Consider the following 20091-nt stretch of genomic DNA (forward strand, 5'->3'; position numbering starts at 1 on the left):
GAAATTGCTTCTGTGTATCTTAGCCTTATCACTCTCATGTATCTATAACCAGTGTATTTTTGGTTTCTGTTTACAGAAGTGTCCTTCATAAGGCAGTGCAGGAAGTTTGACAAGCATGATTTCCAGTAGCTTTATCATGTTTATTAAAAGCAGTTGGTATTCAAATAGCTCAATAGTGGGCGGAGGCGGCACACTTACAATATGTTCATTGATGAATCTTCTCCTTGGAAACAGCTCGTGGCAACTCAGGGAGAAAAAACCCTTTGGTTCATTGCTCTCTTTTAAATGGTTAAAATCCAGTTTTGTATTCTGTGACAGCAACATTTTTACTTCTACTGGCATATACTTTCCTCAGATCATTCTGGCTCTCTCTGGACCAAATAAAATATATTCTTCTTATTTTTTTATTTTTTTAGCTGTGAGGTACTTGCAACCCTGTGGGTCATTTCTTCTTGTAACTCCCTGAGGTTTTCCTTAGTCTTTTGAATCTTCCAAATTATGGTTTCCAGCCTGTCCTTTACCTGCCGTCCATGTGCCTGTCCTCTGCACTTAACCCCTTAAATGAGCATCTGTTCTCACAGTTTCCATCACCATCTGTTGGCGTCCAGCAGCTTCTATTGTGGGTCAGGTACCTACATGGCTTCTCCCTCAACTGTAGCCATGCCAACACCATCATCACTTAAAAACCAACAGGACAGGGGTTACTGGTCAGACATCCTTCTGCTTCACTTCTTCCTCCCTGTTCCCAGATCCTATTGCCCTGAAATCAACCCTGAATACACACTGGAAGGACTGATGCTGAAGCTGAAACTCCAATAGTTTAGCCACCTGATGCAAAGAACTGACTCACTGGAAAAGACCCTGATGCTGGGAAAGATTGAAGGCAGGAGGAGAAGAGGAAGACAGAGGGTGAGATGGTTGGATGGCATCACCGACTCAATGTACATGAATCTGAGCAGCCTCTGGGAGACAGAGAAGGACAGGGAAGCCTGGCATGCTGCAGTTCATGGGGTCACAAAGAGTCGGACATGATTGAGCAATTGAACAATAACGACACTGCCCTGAACGTTTCTGGTCCCTGCAGGCAGGCCTCACACATGCACAGTCTGTCATGCCAGATTCTCACTGGTGACTTCTTTCCTCCTTCCTCACTCCACGTATGTCCAAGGTCCCTTTCCCCTGATCCTTGTTACTAGAGCCCCTTCCAGGCCATGGGGCCTCAGGTCTGGATGGCCATAAATATCACCCTTTTTTTTTTCTCTCCAGGCCATGTCACGCAGCTTGCAAGATCTTAGTTCCCTAACCAGGGACTGAATCCAGGCCCTCAGCAGTAAAGCACAGAGTCTTAAACCACTGGACCACCGGGGAATTCCTGACATCACCCTTTCTGATATGGCCTGTCTCTTTTTTATTTTTTTTCAATATTTATTTATTTGACTGCACCAAATCTTAGTTGAGGCACACAGACTCTCTTAGCTGTGGCATATGAACTCTTAGTTTCAACATGTGGGCTCTAGTTCCCTGACCAGGGATCGAACCCAGGTCCCTGTACTTTGGGAGCATGGAGTCTTAGCAACTGGACCACCAGGCAAGTCCCTGTTCTGCCTTTATCAGAATCGCTGAGATGGTGTCTCCTGTAAATCCAGACAACCTCTGCTCATCCTCTAGTTTCCCATTCATTCATTCACACAGAAAACGCTACGAATCCACTAGGGTACCAGGCATCATGACACGGGCTGGGTACAGAGCAGGGAACCGCAAGGCATCTCCGGAGCTCATTTAACCTCATGTTTCAAGGACACTGAGACCCAGGGATTTTGGCTTTCATGCTCATATCCACATGCTCCATTTGAGTTGGCCAAACATCTGATGACCCGCCATCCTCCAACTGTTCTCAACTGCTTCAGCACCTTTTCACAGCTGTGTCCTCTGTCGTCTGCTGCCAATTCCGCATCAGTGACTCCGATTTCCTAACTTAACTCACAAAGAGTTTCTGTCTCTGCACGTGATTTGTCTGTGACCACGAAAAGATGTGATGTTTGGGAATAAAAGTGCAGAGGAGAGAAACACACCACCCCAGCAGACTTACCACATCTCTTTTTATTCCCAAAAGCCCCCAAAGAAGACAGCAGTCACTGATCTATCTCTGGTCATCAGGTGTCATTACAACTGGTGCCACATCAAAATCAACAACTTCTCTTCTGGTTATTTATGTGCTCAAACTCTGGGGCCACAGGAGTTCAAGTGGAAACATTTAGCTACAGTCCTGTTCATGATACACACACCTTTAACAGTAGACTTTAATCTCGTTGGGCTCCCCAGAGGGCACAGTGGTAAAGAATTGCCTGCCAATGCAGGAGACACAAGAGATGTGGGTTCGATCCCTGGGTCGGGAAGACCCCCTAGAGGAGGAAATGGAAACCCACTTCAGTATTCTTGTCTAGAGAATCCCATGAACAGAGGAGCCTGGCAGGCTATAGTCCATGGGATTGCAAAGAGTCGGACACAACTGAGCACATACTTTGTTGTTGTGATGTTTAATCTCATTGCCATCACAGTTTGAGAGGGAAATTCAGAAAATTTCAGTAGTATCCCTCTGACTTCTCTCCTCAAGCTCATTTCTTTGCCATCAGAAGAGCAGCCTTCACTGCCACCAGAGGTTTTTCATTCATTCATTCTTGCACAAATGCATTCATTAAAAAAAAAAAAAAATCAATCATCCAAATCATTGTGTTAGGTGAGGTGGATTTAGCTCTAACAAAACATGCCTGGCCTCTTTCCTCCTGGAATTCCTGAATGCCCCATGGTCCCAACATGGCAGACATGTTTCATTGAAAAGTGGGGACCTGATTAATTTAAGGGGCACCTCAGTCCACTACACATTCATTCTGCAACCTCCGCCAGCGAGTTTCCTTACTTTTGTCAGGCGAGTGTAATCTCCTCGGTTCTGTCTTGTCTCAAAAAAAGTTTGAAGTGACGGACATTAAAGCCCTTGGCACGTCACAGTGCTTGGACAGACCGTGTTATAGCTCTTGGGTCTCGAACAGACTGTGTGATAGCTCTTAGACAGATCAGTGTTACAGCTCTGCGTTACAGCTCAGTTTTATTTAGAAAATAGCAGGAAAATACATCCTCGAGGCATGAGGGCATGCCGACTCAAAGACACAAAGAGGAGAGAGAGAGAGAGAGAGAAAGAGCGTGGGCACGCAGGAGAGAGAAAGACACCCCCCCAACCCCCCAGGCCCTTTGGCTCCTCTTTTTACATGTTTTTCCCTCCCCCCGGGCCTGCCCTATGTAAATTGGGCCAGACAGGAGTGCTGTTTGTTCTACCTGAGGTCCTCACTCTGGTCCTCGGACCTTCCTTTGTTCTATTTTCTCAGGCTTTTCCCTTCCTTGTCTTTTAGCCACCGCCATTTTAGACTCCTGTTTCCTATTCTAACTACCTAACACTCTTTCACTGTCTCGTTGTTAGCTCTACACCACCTCCTACTGAGTAGTTGATCCCCAGTGTACACCTCTGTTATCTGTGCTACCAGACCTAACTAGGTTCACACTCTTCCTGAAACTTCCTTTAGCTGGAGCGCTTAGACTCCAATGGGATATGGAGAGTATTTCCTTCAGTATTTCCTTTTCCATATGTTTTCATGCATATTTTATTTTTAAAGATTTGTGCTTAAACATTGTTTTGTAACCAGCTTTTTTTTTTTTTTAATCTAGCAGTATGCTATGAAATCTTTCTCTGTCCATAAATCTGTAGGCACAGAAAACATTCACTGTCAATAAATACCACTTTCAAACATCCACCCTTTCTTGTCTTCGTCTCCTAAGCTTATTTACAACTTTATATGAATGAGGCCTTGCCAGGTAAACAGATATAAACACATCATCTAGACCTGGCAGCAGTGCTGAATTTGTTGTTAAGAAAGATATCAATGTGTACTTTGGAAAACAACTGCATTTGACGTCACTGACTTTTTTGATCTGGGCGTTACAAACAATTATTATTTCAATATTTCTATTTCTCCCTCTTCCTAAAAAAATGGCCACAATTTGACTGCAGAACCCTGAACAGCAAACCACTCTATGTATCTATATTTGAACAAGAGTTTCCTGCCTTTCCCCATATGCCTATTGTGTGCATACTGAAATCTTCCAGGGTACTTTAGCTCATCAGAATAACAATGGGAAGAGCAATGGGGGTGCTTATTCCTAAAGCTGGAGCTGCCAACGTCATGGTTTCTTAAAGTTAGACTGTTCCTCTGGCCTAATCTTCTCCCAGGCAGAAAGAAAGAAACTGAAGTCGTTCAGTTGTGTCCGGCTCTTGGCGACCCCATGGCCTGCCAGGCTCCTCCATCCATGAGATTTTCCAAGCCAACGAGATTTTCCAGGCCAGAATACTGGAGTGGGTTGCCATTCCCTTCTCCAGGGGATCTTCCCAACCCAGGGTTTGAACCTGGGTCTCCCGCACTGCAGTCAGACTCTACCATCTGCGCCACCAGGGAAGCCCCTTCCAGGCAGAGGACATGTCCTTTCAGAACAAATGAAGACACAGTCATACACTTTACGCCTTGGCTTTAAATCAGGGGGAAAGCTCTACTATTCCTGTCCTGCTGTCTGTCACCCCAAATCCTTCTCTCCTGCCTCACACTTTCCTAGGACTGACCCTTCCCGGAGTCTCAGAGCCTTGGGTGACCGCACCTCTCTCTGCTCAGCTGAGTGTCCTGTCACTCCATGTCCAAGGGCAGAAATTCCTCGCCTAGTTCCTCAAGCCCAGATCACCTCGACGCTCAGCTCTGGGCACCAGCGACAGGTGCCGTGTGATTTCTGGATACCCTGCACCCTCCTCTTACAGCCTTGACACCCCAGCACGTGGCAGCTTCCCCACGCTGGACGCCAGCAGCCCCGGGATTTCCTGTTCAGTGATGCTCTGCCTCTCGATCTTAACAACCAACAGTGCTTACGGGAAAGTGTTAAAGATAGAATTGAGTGTAAAACTGAATATACTCCCTAGTCTAAATGCTTTGAAGAAAATAAAACAGTCCTCAAACACACACACACACACACACACACACACAAGTCTGTCAAAAAACCCATGAAAAGATGATGAAATGCTTTGAAAGTACCTGTGTGGTAAAGTACTGAGCTCACCAGTTGATTTCCTCCCCGGTTATGCTGACCACAATGTAGAAACAGACACCTTCCAACAAAGCTGTTTTCCGAGGGCTTTGATTATTATGTGTCAGGCCTGGGTCTAAGCACGCCACATATGATAACATTCAGTTCTTACAAGAACCATTTCACAGATCAAGGAACTTAGGGACAGAGCTGCACCAAGATATAAACCAAGACAAGGTGACTTACAGAACTATTAAATTAAAAATTAAGTATATTATAAAATAGGTAAGAAAAAGAAAACCACCCTTCATGTTCTAATCACATGGCCTGGTTCTTTCTAAACCCTCTTGGATTGAGTATTGTTTGTGAAAATACGACAGACATTTTCATCTCTTAAAATTGAATCCACTGGTATTATAGGGTTCATGTTACAGTTACTCCAGCCACACATTTATAAAAATGTATCTTTTTTTTTCCAGCAAGAAATCATCAAACTCCTCATCAAATCCACCTAAATGTCACTTTTAGGTTTCTGAAGTCATTATTCATTTAGCCAGCCTTTTTCCTTGAAGATGAATCCTAGAAATAGTATATTATGATTTTATTATCTTTTCTCTAAATTGTGAAAGAATTTGAGAAAAAAAGCATCTACTAACTCCTATCTGATAATCTTACATCATGTAGTAAAGAGACAGCTGTCTTCACTTCCTAAAGATGACAAATGTCTTCATTTCCTAGAGTTAGTTTCAGTCTCATAAATTCTCAACAGAATGTGCTGAGAACATGAAGACTAGAAAATAGATCCGACTTAAGATATATGGGTAAAACAGTGTTTGTTTTTCTGCAGAGACTGTCTTACAGCAGAAAGGAGAGATTTAGTGAGAGAAATTCTTCTGTTATCCAAAAATCCAAAACTCAAAGTACTGTCAAGGATGTAATTCTGTTCTGTAATGTTCTTTGTTCTTCCAGGAAGGAAAATCCAGACTAAACAGAAGCTACCAGAGTTAACAAGTGGTGGTTCTTTATTCAATAACAACAACAGAAAACTGTTTAATCTAAAAGTTTCCAATACTAATGTGTTGGGCCATCCCAAGAAATGGGATATTTCTTCTTTCCGGATATTCTCAGAGACAATGAATACAACCATATGGTAGATTTTTTAGAAAACACTTCTGCTTTATCTGGAAGTTTGTAATAGATTACATTCCAAGAGACTTCCAATGATAAAATTAGCATATTCTCAAAGTATTTTTTATCAACTCTTAGGGTAGAAAGATGGTCTGTAAACTACTGTTTATAATTTTAGCAGAGAATCAGGCTTAAGCTTTACACACTTTTTTTTTTTACTTGAAAGAAGAGAGCAAACATTTATTGAAAGCTGGCTCTGTGCCAGGTACTATTGTAAGGTCATGATACCTCTCTGAAGTAGTTTTTGGCATTATTCCCATTGTACAGATTAAAAGTCTGAGGCAAGCTTGTCCAGATCTACATGAACTGGAAGCATGTCTAGAACCCAGGGAGTCTGTTTTGTCAGGAGAGCAGAGGTAGGGACAGAGAATTTGACTTACTTTTTAACTTCAAGAACTTTTGTACAACTCAAAGGTTTTGCAACAATGATGAATTTCATTGCAATTTCTTTAAGACAAATCAAATATGAAAATCGTCAGTTTTTAAGCATAAACAAACGACACCTGACATTTGCTGAGGATTCCTCATGCGCGAAGCTAAGAGCTTGGAGTGGATTATGTCATCAGTTGCTCCCCACACCTGAAGCAGCTATCTCTGTTATCCCCATTTTACAGGGGACACTGAGCTTTAGAGAAGGTAAGTGTCTGACCCAAGTTCACTTTCTAACCTTTATCCACATGACATTCAGCTGTGCGTGCCTTTCAGCCTGACCTTTCCAAGGCTTTGTGAATAGAATCTTCTCTTTCCCAGAGAGCAAAGATGGGGAGTCTCCAAGTTCGAGCCTCTCCCAAGTCTGGGGAATGAAACCAAATTAGATAGAGCAAGGCAGCATCTCAGTTCCCTGGTGGCTCAGATAGTACAGAATCCACCTGCAAATGTAGAAGACGCAGTCAATCCCTGGGTTGGGAAGATCCCCTGGAGAAGGAAATGGCAACCCACTCCAGAATTCTTGCTTAGAGAAATTCCACGGACAGAGGACCCTGGCAGGCTCCATTCTATGGGGTCCCAAAAGAGTTGGACACGACTGAGCAACTAAACAACAACAAAGGCAGCATCCAGACTGCAGTGCCTGGAGCAAGTTTCTCCTGTTCCCTGAGTATCCTTCACTTTTGAAATTTAATTGGCCCAATGCAATGCATCTTTTCTTCTAATGGGCTCCTAGTGGCTGGAGGAAACACGGGCAGCTGCCTGAGTGCTAGGTCTGCCTTCACTAAAAGCAAAGCACTGCACTCCAGCAGGCGAACTAAGACAGAGCTAAAATTTGGCCCCAGATCCCAGCAGCAGCCCCTGTTTCCGTACTCTCTGCCTCCTTCTCTCCAAATGCACTTCTCATTTGGGTGCTTTACTCATCGACGCCTTGGCCTGGCTACATCGGGATCCAGCCCTGCAAACACAGTGTTACACACATGGTCTGGTCTCAGCAGGACCGCAAGGGCCACCCAAGATGGGTCACCGAACAGCAGAAGCCAAACCTTTCAAAGGGCATCTCCAACCACAGGCTCTTCGTCTCTCGCTTCCTTTTGTCAACACACTGATGGAAAACAGAAAACAGATCCCCACCTTTTATACTGAGTCTACTTCTTAAATCCCAAAGAAAAGCAGCAATTTTTTTTTCTGGTTCTTCCTACAAATACTTCAAAACAGTGTCATGACTTCCTCAAGGATTCTGGGCGGTTTCATTTTGCATTGTGAAAACTGAATTTTCTTTGACCTTTAAAAATCACTGGATTTGGTAAAGGAATTCAGGATAGAGTATGATGACCCAATACTCTTTTATACTGCACTCCGCAAGCCAGACTACAACAGCCCAGCAGTGGGAGAGAGCCTCAGTTGAATCTGTGTCGCCTGAGTCACTGTATTGATTACAAATTGGAGCGATCAGCTCACGCATGTAGGCTGAACAGCCTCTTTCCCACTTCTCTACTCAGGAGATCCAGTCAATCCTTTTAACAAGCCCTAGCCTTTCTCTCCACATTTAGAAAGGATAGGCATTTAAAATTTTGTGAATTTTTTTAATTTAAAATTTTAATTTAAAATTTTTTTAATTTAAAATTTTAATTTAAAATTTTGGGCATAAGGTAGGAGTAAGAAACTTTCAAGAAAAGAATATCAGAACTAAAATTCACCACGGGCTGATGATACAAATTTTTAAGAAAGGTCCAGTTTCCTCCAGGCCATGGCAGAGTTTTTAAGGGTTTTCATCATCCAATAGGGGCTTCCCAGGTGGCGCAGTGGGTAAAGGATCCTCCTGCCAAAGCAGGAGATTCGGGTTTGATCCCTGGGTCAGGAAGATCCCCTAGAGTAGGAGATGGCAACCCACACCAGTATTCTTGCCTGAAAAATTCCATGCAGAGAGAAGCCTAGTGGACTACAGCCCATGGGGTCACAAAGAGCCAGACATGACTGAGCACACACACATCATCCAACAGTCAAGGATAGGCATTCCATTCTAAGAAACCGCTTCTATCATTTAAATGTTACGGAAGACAAGTAAAGGAGACCATCTCCTTTTATTGTGGCTGCTTAATCTTGTAATGAACCTGCAAGAGTTGATCAAAGAAGATGGATGGTGAAAACAGTGGTTTCCAAAACTTTTCCATAAATAGTATGGAAAGTCAAAAGAAACCTTCTATTAATTTGTGTATGTGCAGTTGTTCCATTTTGCGATATGAATCTCCCAAACCTGGACAAAGAAGGTGAATGTTTTAAAACAGTAGTTTCCAAAGATTGCTAACATTCATCATTCAGGGAGGTTTGTAAACACTCTCAACCATCCTTCACCTCAGACATACAAATCAGAACCCCGTGAGCCAAGTGTGGAAAATGCTTAAAAAAAAAACATTCCCCAGGTGATTCTTAACACACTCTCCCAGCACTGATCCCAAGAGTGATGGAATCACCAGTCTAGATGCTCAGAGGAGCATTCATGTGACAGTCAAGACTTTATTTGGGAAAAAAAATCAGAGAGACTGGTATAAACAAGAAAGGCAAAATAGAAATCTGAAGCAAAGATTCTGAGCTATAACCGAATGTATGTATGCTCACTGCTCAATCGCTCACTCGTGGCTGACCCTTTGTGACCCCAAGGACTGTAGCCCGCCAGGATCCTCTGTCCATGGGATTTTTCAGGCAAGAATACTGGAGTGGGCTGCCTTTTCCTACTCCAGGGGATCTTCCCAAACCAGGGATTGAATCCAGGTCTCCTGAGTCTCCTGCACAGTCAGGTGGATTCTTTACCACTGAGCCACCTTGGAAACCCGAATATGTGTGTGTGTATCTATGTCTATATCTATATAGACATATACATATATATATAGATATATATGTAGTATATTCTAAGTTTTCCTCAGAGAATGTTGTAATTATTTCAAAAATATTTGATGTATTTGAATAGATTTGATATACAAGGATATATTCTTGGCTTATGAGAAGTAGATTTAAGGGACTAGATCTGATAGACAGAGTGCCTGATGAACTATGGATGGAGGTTCGTGACATTGTACAGGAGACACGGATCAAGACCATCCCCAAGGAAAAGAAATGCAAAAAAGCAAAATGGCTGTCTGAGGAGGCCTTACAAATAGCTGTGAAAAGAAGAGAAGTGAAAAGCAAAGGAGAAAAGGAAAGATATTCCCATTTGAATGCAGAGTTCCAAAGAAAAGCCAGGAGAGATGAGAAAGCCTTCCTCAGTGATCAGTGCAAAGAAATAGAGGAAAATAATAGAATGGGAAAGACTAGCAATCTCTTCAGGAAAATTAGAGATACCAAGGGAACATTTCATGCAAAGATGGGCTCAATAAAGGACAGAAATGGTATGGACCTGACAGAAGCAGAAGATATTAAGAAGAGGTGGCGAGAATACACAGAAGAACTATACAAAAAAAATCTTCACAACCCAGATAATCACAATGGTGTGATCACTCACCTAGAGCCAGACATCCTGGAATGTGAAGTCAAGTGGGCCTTAGGAAACATCACTACGAACAAAGCTAGTGGAGGTGATGGAATTCCAGTTGAGCTATTTCAAATCCTGAAAGATGATGCTGTGAAAGTGCTGCACTCAATATGTCAGCAAATTTGGAAAACTCAGCAGTGGCCACAGGACTGGAAAATGTCAGTTTTCATCCCAATCCCAAAGAAAGGCAATCCCAAAGAATGCTCAAACTACTGCACAATTGCACTCATCTCACACGCTAGTAAAGTAATGCTCAAAATTCTCCAAGCCAGGCTTCAGCAATACGTGAACCGTGAACTTCCAGATGTTCAAGCTGGTTTTAGAAAAGGCAGAGGAACCAGAGATCAAATTGCCAACATCCACTGGATCATCAAAAAAGCAAGAGAGTTCCAGAAAAACATCTATTTCTGCTTTATTGACTAGGCCAAAGCCTTTGACTTTGTGGATCACAATAAACTGTGGAAAACTCTGAAAGAGATGGGAATACCAGACCACCTGACCCACCTCTTGAGAAACCTATATGCAGGTCAGGAAGCAACAGTTAGAACTGGACATGGAACAACAGACTGGTTCCAAATAGGAAAAGGAGTAGATCAAGGCTGTATATTGTCATCCTGTTTATTTAACTTATATGCAGAGTACATTATGAGAAACACTGGGCTGGAAGAAGCACAAGCTGGAATCAAGATTGCTGGGAGAAATATTAATAACGTCAGATATGCAGATAACACCACCCTTATGACAGACAGTGAAGAACTAAAGAGCCTCTTGATGAAAGTGAAAGAGGAGAGTGAAAAAGTTGGCTTAAAGCTCAACATTCAGAAAACTAAGATCATGGCATCTGGTCCCATCACTTCATGGCAAATAGATGGGGAGACAGTGTCAGACTTTATTTTTTGGGGCTCCAAAATCACTGCAGATGGTGATTGCAGCCCTGAAATTAAAAGACACTTACTCCTTGGAAGGAAAGTTATGACCAACCTAGACAGCATGTTAAAAAGCAGAGACATTACTTTGTCAACAAAGGTCTGTCTAGTCAAGGCTATGGTTTTTCCAGTAGTCATGTGTAGATGTGAGAAAGAAAGCTGAGCGCTAAAGAATTGATGCTTTTGAACTGTGGTGTTGGAGAAGACTCTTGATAGTCCCTTGGACTGCAAGGAGATCCAACCAGTCCATCCTAAAAGAAGATCAGTCCTGGGTGTTCATTAGTAGGACTGATGCTGAAACTGAAACTCCAATACTTTGACCACCTCATGGGAAGAGCTGACTCATTTGAAAAGACCCTGATGCTGGGAGGGATTGAGGGCAGGAGGAGAAGGGGACAACAGAGGATGAGATGGCTGGATGGCATCACCGACTCGATGGACATGAGTTTGAGTAAACTCTGGGAGTTGGTGATGGACAGGGAGGCCTGGCGTGCTGTGATTCATGGGGTCACAAAGAGTCGGACACAACGGAGTGACTGACCTGAACTGAACTGAATGAAAAGTAGAAAATTATTTTGAGGTTCCTCAGAGTTTAAAATTTCTTTTCTCTTGAAAGTATTGACATATGGAAAGTGAGAGAGAAGGAAAGAATAATCCAACAAGCTCTAGTTCTGAAAATTTAAATTCCTATTTGCAATATTTATCTTAATCTCTGTGCTTCAGCTCCTGAGAGGAATAGTTAAGAAAGTTTTCAGACTTGAATTTTATATATTTATATATATATATATATATATATATTTTAACCCCAGGCAAATTTTATGATACATACTCAACTGTATTTTAAGCTATCAGTCTTGTATCTCACCTGACACAAATTTGTATCTTGTCTGACACAGGCCCCCATAATTTGTACTTTCCAGAAATAATAGGCAATTTTTAAAAATCCTTCCTCTACTTCAAAAGCGATACATGAAACTGTATTGCCTATGAATTTCATAACGATAAAGAATAGACATAGAAACAGTGAAGCAAAGGATTTAACCTATAGATACTGCTAACTGAAAGATAAACAATAAATTAGTTGTTCTACCAAGGCAGTACAAATAGCGGCAAAAGCACTGACAATCACCCAAGCTTGAGGTCCTGGCTTTGCTCCTCACCCATCCCTCCTTTTCATTCTGTTGGTTTAGCCACCAACACCTGCTAGCATCTGTCCTGTTGATAAACCCCTATCCTCCTCTGCATTTCCCATGTCAGTTACCTATCCTTAGAATTTCATGCCCGGCTTCTCCAACACCTTTCTTCACGGGCCCCCATTCTTACCCTTCTCCTGATTGACCTCATTCTTAGTTCTTGGCACACCAATACCTCCTACAGATAGCTATATACATTAGTAGGACTTAAAGACTGGAATGCTGGGTTTTATTTTTTTCTATCAGATCCAGAGCTTTTCTATTTTATCATGAATTCATTCATGTTTTTAAATATCATCCTCTTTCTTCTCCTCACCAGTCTGCTTCATTGTTTTCTTTATTTCCTAAGCCAAATTGCTGCTTCCTTATCCCATTGTAGGTCACAGATGCCTTTGAGGAAATACATCATCTAAGAACCATGTTGCTCCAAAAATGAAAACACACAAGAATACATTTAAGTATCCACAGTATAATGCTATAATAATCAGTATATGTATATAGAAAGCTTGTAAGTAAAACTTTATTAAAGTTATTAAAGTTTATAAAGTTTATGAAGTGTTAGTTGCTCAGTCATGTACGATTCTTTGCGACCCCACGGACTGTAGCCCGCCAGGCTCCTCTTTCCATGGGGATTCTCCAGGCAAGAATACTGGAGTGGGTTGCTATTCCTTTCTTTTGGGGATCTTCCCAACCCAGGGATCGAACCTGGGTCTTCTGCATTGCAGGTGGATTCTTTACCATCTGAGCCACTAGGGAAGCTCTCATTAAAGATAGTGACTTTTATTATTTTAAGGTCCTTTTCCCCCTCATTTAATTATTTTTTGAACTATTGCTCTGTTTTTATATACTTAACCTCACTGGGATTTTTGTTTTTGTTTTGGGGTTTGTTTGGGTAGTACATGCCTAATATGCACTTCTTCATCTCTTTTATATTTCATTTTGAGCCATACTAGTATCCTAAGAGAACCATAGTCTGCTTTTTTTTTTTTTTTTCAGAATTAACGCATTTTCAGTATATTATTTAACTGCTGCTTTAATTTTGCAAAGCTTCAAGAATGAAGTTAATCTAAGCTTTCCTTTGTGAATACGTTTCTTTAAAAAACTTCATCAAAATACTGAGGGGATAGTTTTCTTTTTCTTATTTTTCAAACTCAAAGTATTCAGCAGGCTAGATCTAGACGCTGGTGGTCGTTTAGTCGCTATGTTGTGTCCGACTCTTTGCGATCCCATGGACCGTAGCCCACCAGGCTCCTCTGTCCCTGGGATTTCCCAGGCAAGAATACTGGAGTGGGTTGCCATTCCTTTCTCCAGGGGATCTTCCCGACCCAGGGATCAAACCTGGGTCTCCTGCATTGCAGGTGGATTCTTTACTGTCTGAGTCACCAGGGAAGCCCAGATCTAGATGCTGGCTATCTTTAATGTTTCTGGTCCAGGGCACCCTATCTTCATCTGCATGTTTGTTTTTCCCTCTAAAAGAAAATAATTACTATATTTCACTTAGAATAAGGGCTGTGATCCACGTGCTCTGATCTCCCGGAAGGAAGAGCACTGATGTGTGTGTTGGTGCTGGCTGTCTTCCACGCAACATCCCTGCCCCAGACAAAGTCTTCTTTTCATCTCCTTTCTTTGCATAATTGGAGATAAGTCTCACTCTTGATCCCTGCATAAATGACTCCCTTGGCAGCAGCGTTCTGAAATTTCAAACTCCTAATGCTCCTGGAGCCCCTCTCCAGAACCCCCAGTCCTGCCCCAACCTCCGGGGGTCCGTCCCTGTCAACCAAGCACATTCTGTTTGGTGTGTCCGCCCTGGCCCTAGGGTCTCGTGAAGAAATTGCTTCAGAAGTCAGGAAATTCCATCTCACCAACAGAATGCTCTAACTTGAGCCTTCACCCCTCATATCAAGGGCTTCAGCAGCAGATCTGTTCCTCAACTTTTGTACAAATCTCTGAGAAAGAGAGTTGTGGTCTGAACCTTAGTTTCGCCCCTCAGTCACAAAGTGTCTGCCTGCAATGTGGGAGACCCAGGTTCGATCCCTGAGTTGGGAAGATTCCCTGGAGAAGGAAATGGCATCCCACTCCAGTACTGTTGCCTGGAAAATTCCATGGACTGAGGAGCCTGGTGGGCTATAGTCCATGGGGTCACAAAGAGTCAAATATGACTGAGTGACTTCACTTTTCACTTTCACATGGGCCCAGTCCCATCCATACAGAGTCTACAAGCCTTAGGGTCAACAGCCAAGGAACAAATGGTCTTCTCTCCATACCCGTAGGGTACAGCTTTCTCACTCTAACAAATTTCTCTGGTCATTTATCTGAACTCTGAGTAGGAAGGCAAAAAGCAGAATGAGATACCTGAGCTCAAAAATCATTTTTCCTAAAAGACCTTGCATTTAGTTACTTTTTTTATTCAGCATACAACTTTTATAGCATTCCTACTCTGATTTTACCCTGAGGTGTATTTTATCAGCTGGATTTCAGCTGAATTTGTTAAAGGTTAAGTCTTTATATACTGCAAAGGTCATCAATCCAAGCTACTATTTTATCTTCTTTTGTCCCTGTAAAAGAGGGAAGATGAGCCACAGATACTAAAAAGAAGGCAGATTTACCTCAGAAAGCATGCAACTCATCTTATTAAAAATTATAATTTTAGGAAACCAACTTGAAGTTATGTCTATCCATAACATATAACATATATCTATAAATTTATATAATATATATAATGATATATAATGTATATATATCTACTTAGAAATTTAGATAATCCATTTTTTCCCAGAAATATCACTGCTTGGAATTTGTCATGAAAAAAAAACATTCAATAGAAATAAATCCTTATACTCTCATTATCAGGGCATTATTTACAATGATGAAAAGCTAAAAACAGCAAATACCCAGTGATAGAGGTATGGCCATAGTGAGACTATATTCAAAGAGGACAGCCTTATATAGCCATGTATAATTTTTAAGGATGAAAACTGTATAGAAACAAGACAAATGCTTATAATAAATAATAAATGGGTAAACTAAGATAAATGCACAAGACATGACCACAACGACACAAAAGTCACATAGTCTTAAAGATACACAGATAGTACAATCTTTCGTACTAGGTTGTTGGGACTATGGTTGTATATTCTCTTTTCATTATCATTTCTGTTGTTTCTTTCAAATATGCTGCTGCTGCTAAGTCACTTCAGTCGTGTCTGACTCCGCGAGACCCCATAGACGGCAGCCCACCAGGCTCCCCCGTCCCTGGGATTCTCCAGGCAAGAACACTGGAGTGGGTTGCCATTTCCTTCTCCAATGCATGAAAGTGAAAAGTGAAAGTGGAGTCGCTTAGTCACGTCCGACTCTTAGCGACCCCGTGGACTGCAGCCTACCAGGCTCCTCTGTCCATGGGATTCTCCAGGCAAGAGGACTGGAGTGGGTTGCCATTGCCTTCTCCGTCTTTCAAATCTAATTATTTTTTAAATTGAAAGGATAAATTTTTAAATGTTTGCACACAAAAAGTTTTGAAGCTATAACAAATTCTTGGACAAGTTCTTGAGACAAGTAAGAATCACATTACATGACAGCCAAGCTCCAAAATGTTGATATAATTGGGGCAGACACAATTATAATTTCTTTAGACTGAAAGTCATAGTTTCCAAACCAAAACTAGAAAATAGGCTATCTCATTGTCTTGCCTCTTGACTGCTTATTTGTCTTTGCTGACAGATTCCTAAAGTCTGGTCTATCTCTTTTCCTCACTGAAATCTCAGTTCCTAGCTCAATGCCTGGCTTACGCTAGGATACAATACAACTGGAAGATGTTATTTTTTTTTTTCCTTCACAAACTTATGACTCTTCCCCTTGGATAAATTTAAATTAGCCATGAAAAATTTAAAAGTATCACAGCATCACTGATAAAAGATGAAACAAATATGTATAGGCCAGCCCAGTGTGCACACACATCCGCACACTCACAAAGGATGCAGGAAAGAGCAGAGAGGCAAATGGAACACGTTTCAAAGAAATACCACATGGAAAAAGAAGAAAACAATGCTAGCCAAAACCTCAATTCTCTAAATAAGGAATATAGAAGATAAACAAGAAGCAAGAAGCAGATAAAATAGCAAGCGAATGATACCATTTCAAAGATATTTTTTTTTACAAGTATAATATTTTTCCTCTTCTGGCTATCTTGCAAGTCCTAGCCAATTTTATCACCATTCCACATGGCTTGTCTTCAACGTAGGGGCTCTTAGTATGCTCACTATCTACTCCGCCGGAATGTCACATCTTCTAGGAACTCCAGGAGGGTCCAATCAGCCTGTTTGTGTTTTGATTTTTTTCCCACATCTGATTTTTCTTTCATTCAGTCTAGCCTTAGCAATAGCTCAGTCATGTCCCACTCTTTGTGACCTCACAGGCCATAGCCCAGCAGGCTCCTCTGTCCATGAAATTTTCTAGACAAGAATACTGGAATGGGTTGCCATTTCCTACTCCAGGGGATCTTCCTGACCCAGAAATCAAACCCTCACCTCTTCTGTTTCCTGCATTGGCAGGCAGATTATTTACCTCTGGGCCACCTTGGAAGCCCCCAAATATGCTATAGATGAACCCAAAATCCAACATCAGAGCCCCAGAGAAGGAAAGCCCACCAATTAGGAAATACATTTTTGTTGTAGAGGACTGAGAAGCCTTGATTTTTATCCAGAACTGTTGAAACTTAATCTTTGAATGTTAAAAAAAAAATCCTGCTGTATATCTGCCTTGGGGATAACTGTCATAAGCCAACCTCTCCTACTTAATTTCAAACCACAGTTGTAGTTATGAAAATATGAATCATATATATTTTTAAATAGCCACCTGTTACTTTCTCATCCCTATTAAAGGTCTTTGCCAACCTCCAGCTTCTCATACACGGTCACGGGTTCTGCATCCGTCTGGCCACCGGGGAAATCCAGGCCGAGGTGATGACCATACAGACACGAGATTAAAAAGACATCCTTCTGAGGCCTGAACCTGAGTGCGTCTGAACACGCATCCTTGATAATACATTCCCTGAACAATTATGCCAAAAATCGAAAGATGTATCCTATGATATTTCAAGCATTTATCAGGACCTGAGTTTAGAGTTATCAGGCTACCCTGAAAGAGGAAAATTCTAGTCAGAGAGACAAGACCCCGCTCAGGGTCCCAGCCCGGGGATTCCAGCCAGGCCAGGCGGGCCTGCACCAAATCTCTTCAAGGACTCAAAACGGCGTGGTTTTGGCAGGACACCGCTTCGCTAGCCCGCTGGCCACCCTAATGACAGCCGCTCAAAAAGGCCAAATGCCGAAAGGAGCAGTGAGAAGCGCGCGGAGCCAGCCGCAGGACACGGGGGCCGGGGTGGGCGAGGCCCCCGCGGAAACCTGCGGGCGCCGCGGCCCCCACTCCTGCGCGGTGACCCCGGGGCGCGCGGCGCATCCTCCGCCTCCCCGGCCACCTGCCTCCCAGGTGCCCGCGGGGCAGGCCGAGGTCTGGCGGCCGCGGGGCATCCAGAGCCCGCCGAGGCCGGGAAGGCGCGCCGGGTCCCCGCGGAGATGGGGGGCGCCCCTCCCGCCCCCATTTCCCCTCGCGGGCCGCGCCCTCGCCCCCCGCCCGCCTGGGCCGGGCTTTGGCCAGGACGACCCGCGCGCCCCCTGCCCGGGCCTGGCGGCCGAGACCAACCTGTAACCCCGGCGCTCGGAGCGGTCATGGTGCGGCGGCGGCGGCGGCGGCGGCGGCGGCGGACGGGGCGCGCACCCACCGCGGGGACGCGGCCCCTCGCCTCCCGCGGCTCCGGCGGCGCGCGCCACCCGGTTGGTGAGGCTGCCACCCGGGCGGCGGGGCCTGCGAGCGCGGCGCGGGCGCGGGGGCGGGGGGTTAGGGCTTTTTTTCTTTTGCCTTTTCAGGTTTTTTCTTTTTAATTAGAGTTGGTTTTACCGCAGGGTCTGGGAGGCTGGATGCAGCCCGAGAGGAGCTGGCCAAGGAGGCGGTGCTGCGGTTGGTGGCGAGCGGGGAGCGTGGGTACCAGCAGGTTCCTTCTCCCTGGCCGCCACCGGCTCGGCCTCCCAGCGGCAACAGCTGGGCTCTCCTCTGACAGCTCCTCCCGGGGTCCCCGGCGAGCTCACCAAGCGCGCCTTGTGGGCTCGGGACGGGCACACGCGGGGCCACCGCGGACACGCGAGCCGGGCCGTGTGCGTGCGTGTGCGTGCGGTCTGGGCTTGCTGGACGGGGTATCTGAGGATGCCGGCGAGTCACACCCTGGAGTGTGGAGTTGCTACATCATGAGGACCTCGGTGGCACTTATGGCTTCTAAGCATGTTAACATTTTCTGTTAACGTTAACATTTCATTATGTGGAATGGGCTGGACGGCCATTGGAAACCTGGTCACCTCCAGCACTGTAGAGCCTCTCCTAATGGCTTAGCGAGTAAAGAACCCGCCTGGAAGTGCAGGAGACACAGGAGACTAGGGTTCGATCCCTGGGTCCGGAAGATCCCCTGGGGGAGGAAACTGGCAACCCGCTCCAGTATCCTTGCCTGGGAAATCCCATGGATGAAGGGGTCTAGCAGGCTACAGTCCAGGGGGTCGCAGAGTCGGACCCAATTGAGCGTGCTCGTTGAACACCCTGATCAGGCCCAGGGGACATCTATTCTCTCAGTGGCATTTGTTGAAAACTTTACTCAGGGCCTGGCATCTTGCCTTGGAGTTGGCTATTAAACCCAGCCAAGAATCCTTGACAGTGATTTAGTGCTTGTGTGTGGTCCTGTCTTCACGCATATCACACAAATAGAAACATGTAAATACAGGGAGAGAGGAAACAGAATGAAACCTCCTCTAGAAATCAGAACCCCACACCAAAGAATGAGTCCCTGTTACAAAATTAGAGCCCAAGGGATGAACATAGAGTTGCATACACACATTTTAAAAATATAATCTCTTTATTTTTAAAATAAAATTTGATTAACTTAGCATCTTAAAAAAATCTTTGCACAATCCATTCACATTGGGCCAATATTAGTGTGTTTTTTTTATCATTTAAAGGAAATTTTTAAAATTACTGGCATTTTATGAAATACAGAACCATGTGGAATATTTTTGCAAATTTATGATGATATTAGAAAGACCAACTATATAAAAAACTACATTTTAAACAAATGAAACCATATAGAAATATCCTTCATAACACAAAATGGAAGATAATATCAACAATAATATATCTGTAAACCATTCGTTTAGAAACACTGTTACCAAAATGTCTAATCATCTTAAGTCACTGCTTTTAATTGTTTTATCTAAATGTTAGTTTATTTATCTTTGCATATTAAACAAATGTAACTATGCAGCATTCTTTGGAATTCATCGTTAGAATCATCAGTTAGAAAAATCATACTAATGAAATAAAATTTATAAACAAATTTATAAAACAAGATATTTATAATTTTCTTGGATGAAGTGATATAAAGTCAGCAATTTTACTAATCTCAGCACCACTCCTCACCCATCAGCCATTTTAGACCCTACTCTGGCCTTATTTGATCTACGGCTGTGTAAGTATCCATAATTCATGCTTTGGAGCCAAACAATCCCGATGATGAGATGATGAGAAAGTCTTGGGAAATCTATGAAGAAGCAATATCTTATGGTGATATGATATTCATGATCTCCAAGGAAGAAAATTTAACTTTGGGACCAGGGACCAGGCT

General features: G+C 43.3%; 1 protein-coding gene across 3 annotated transcripts in view; it reads right to left on the reverse strand.

The window, feature by feature from the left end:
* NALCN (sodium leak channel, non-selective) overlaps positions 1 to 18242 on the reverse strand; it is a 296965-nt gene extending 278723 nt beyond the window's left edge. The window contains exon 1 of one of the 3 annotated variants that reach the window (XM_043892088.1): positions 18072 to 18242. The gene's annotated coding sequence lies outside the window, so the exon portion shown is untranslated. The remainder of the gene's footprint in view (positions 1 to 18071) is intronic. The other 2 variants (XM_043892089.1, XM_043892087.1) reach the window with 2 other exon arrangements.
* Positions 18243 to 20091: the final 1849 nt, after the last annotated feature.

Source organism: Cervus elaphus, chromosome 30 (genome assembly GCF_910594005.1).
Source record: "Cervus elaphus chromosome 30, mCerEla1.1, whole genome shotgun sequence".
Classification (NCBI taxonomy): domain Eukaryota; kingdom Metazoa; phylum Chordata; class Mammalia; order Artiodactyla; family Cervidae; genus Cervus; species Cervus elaphus.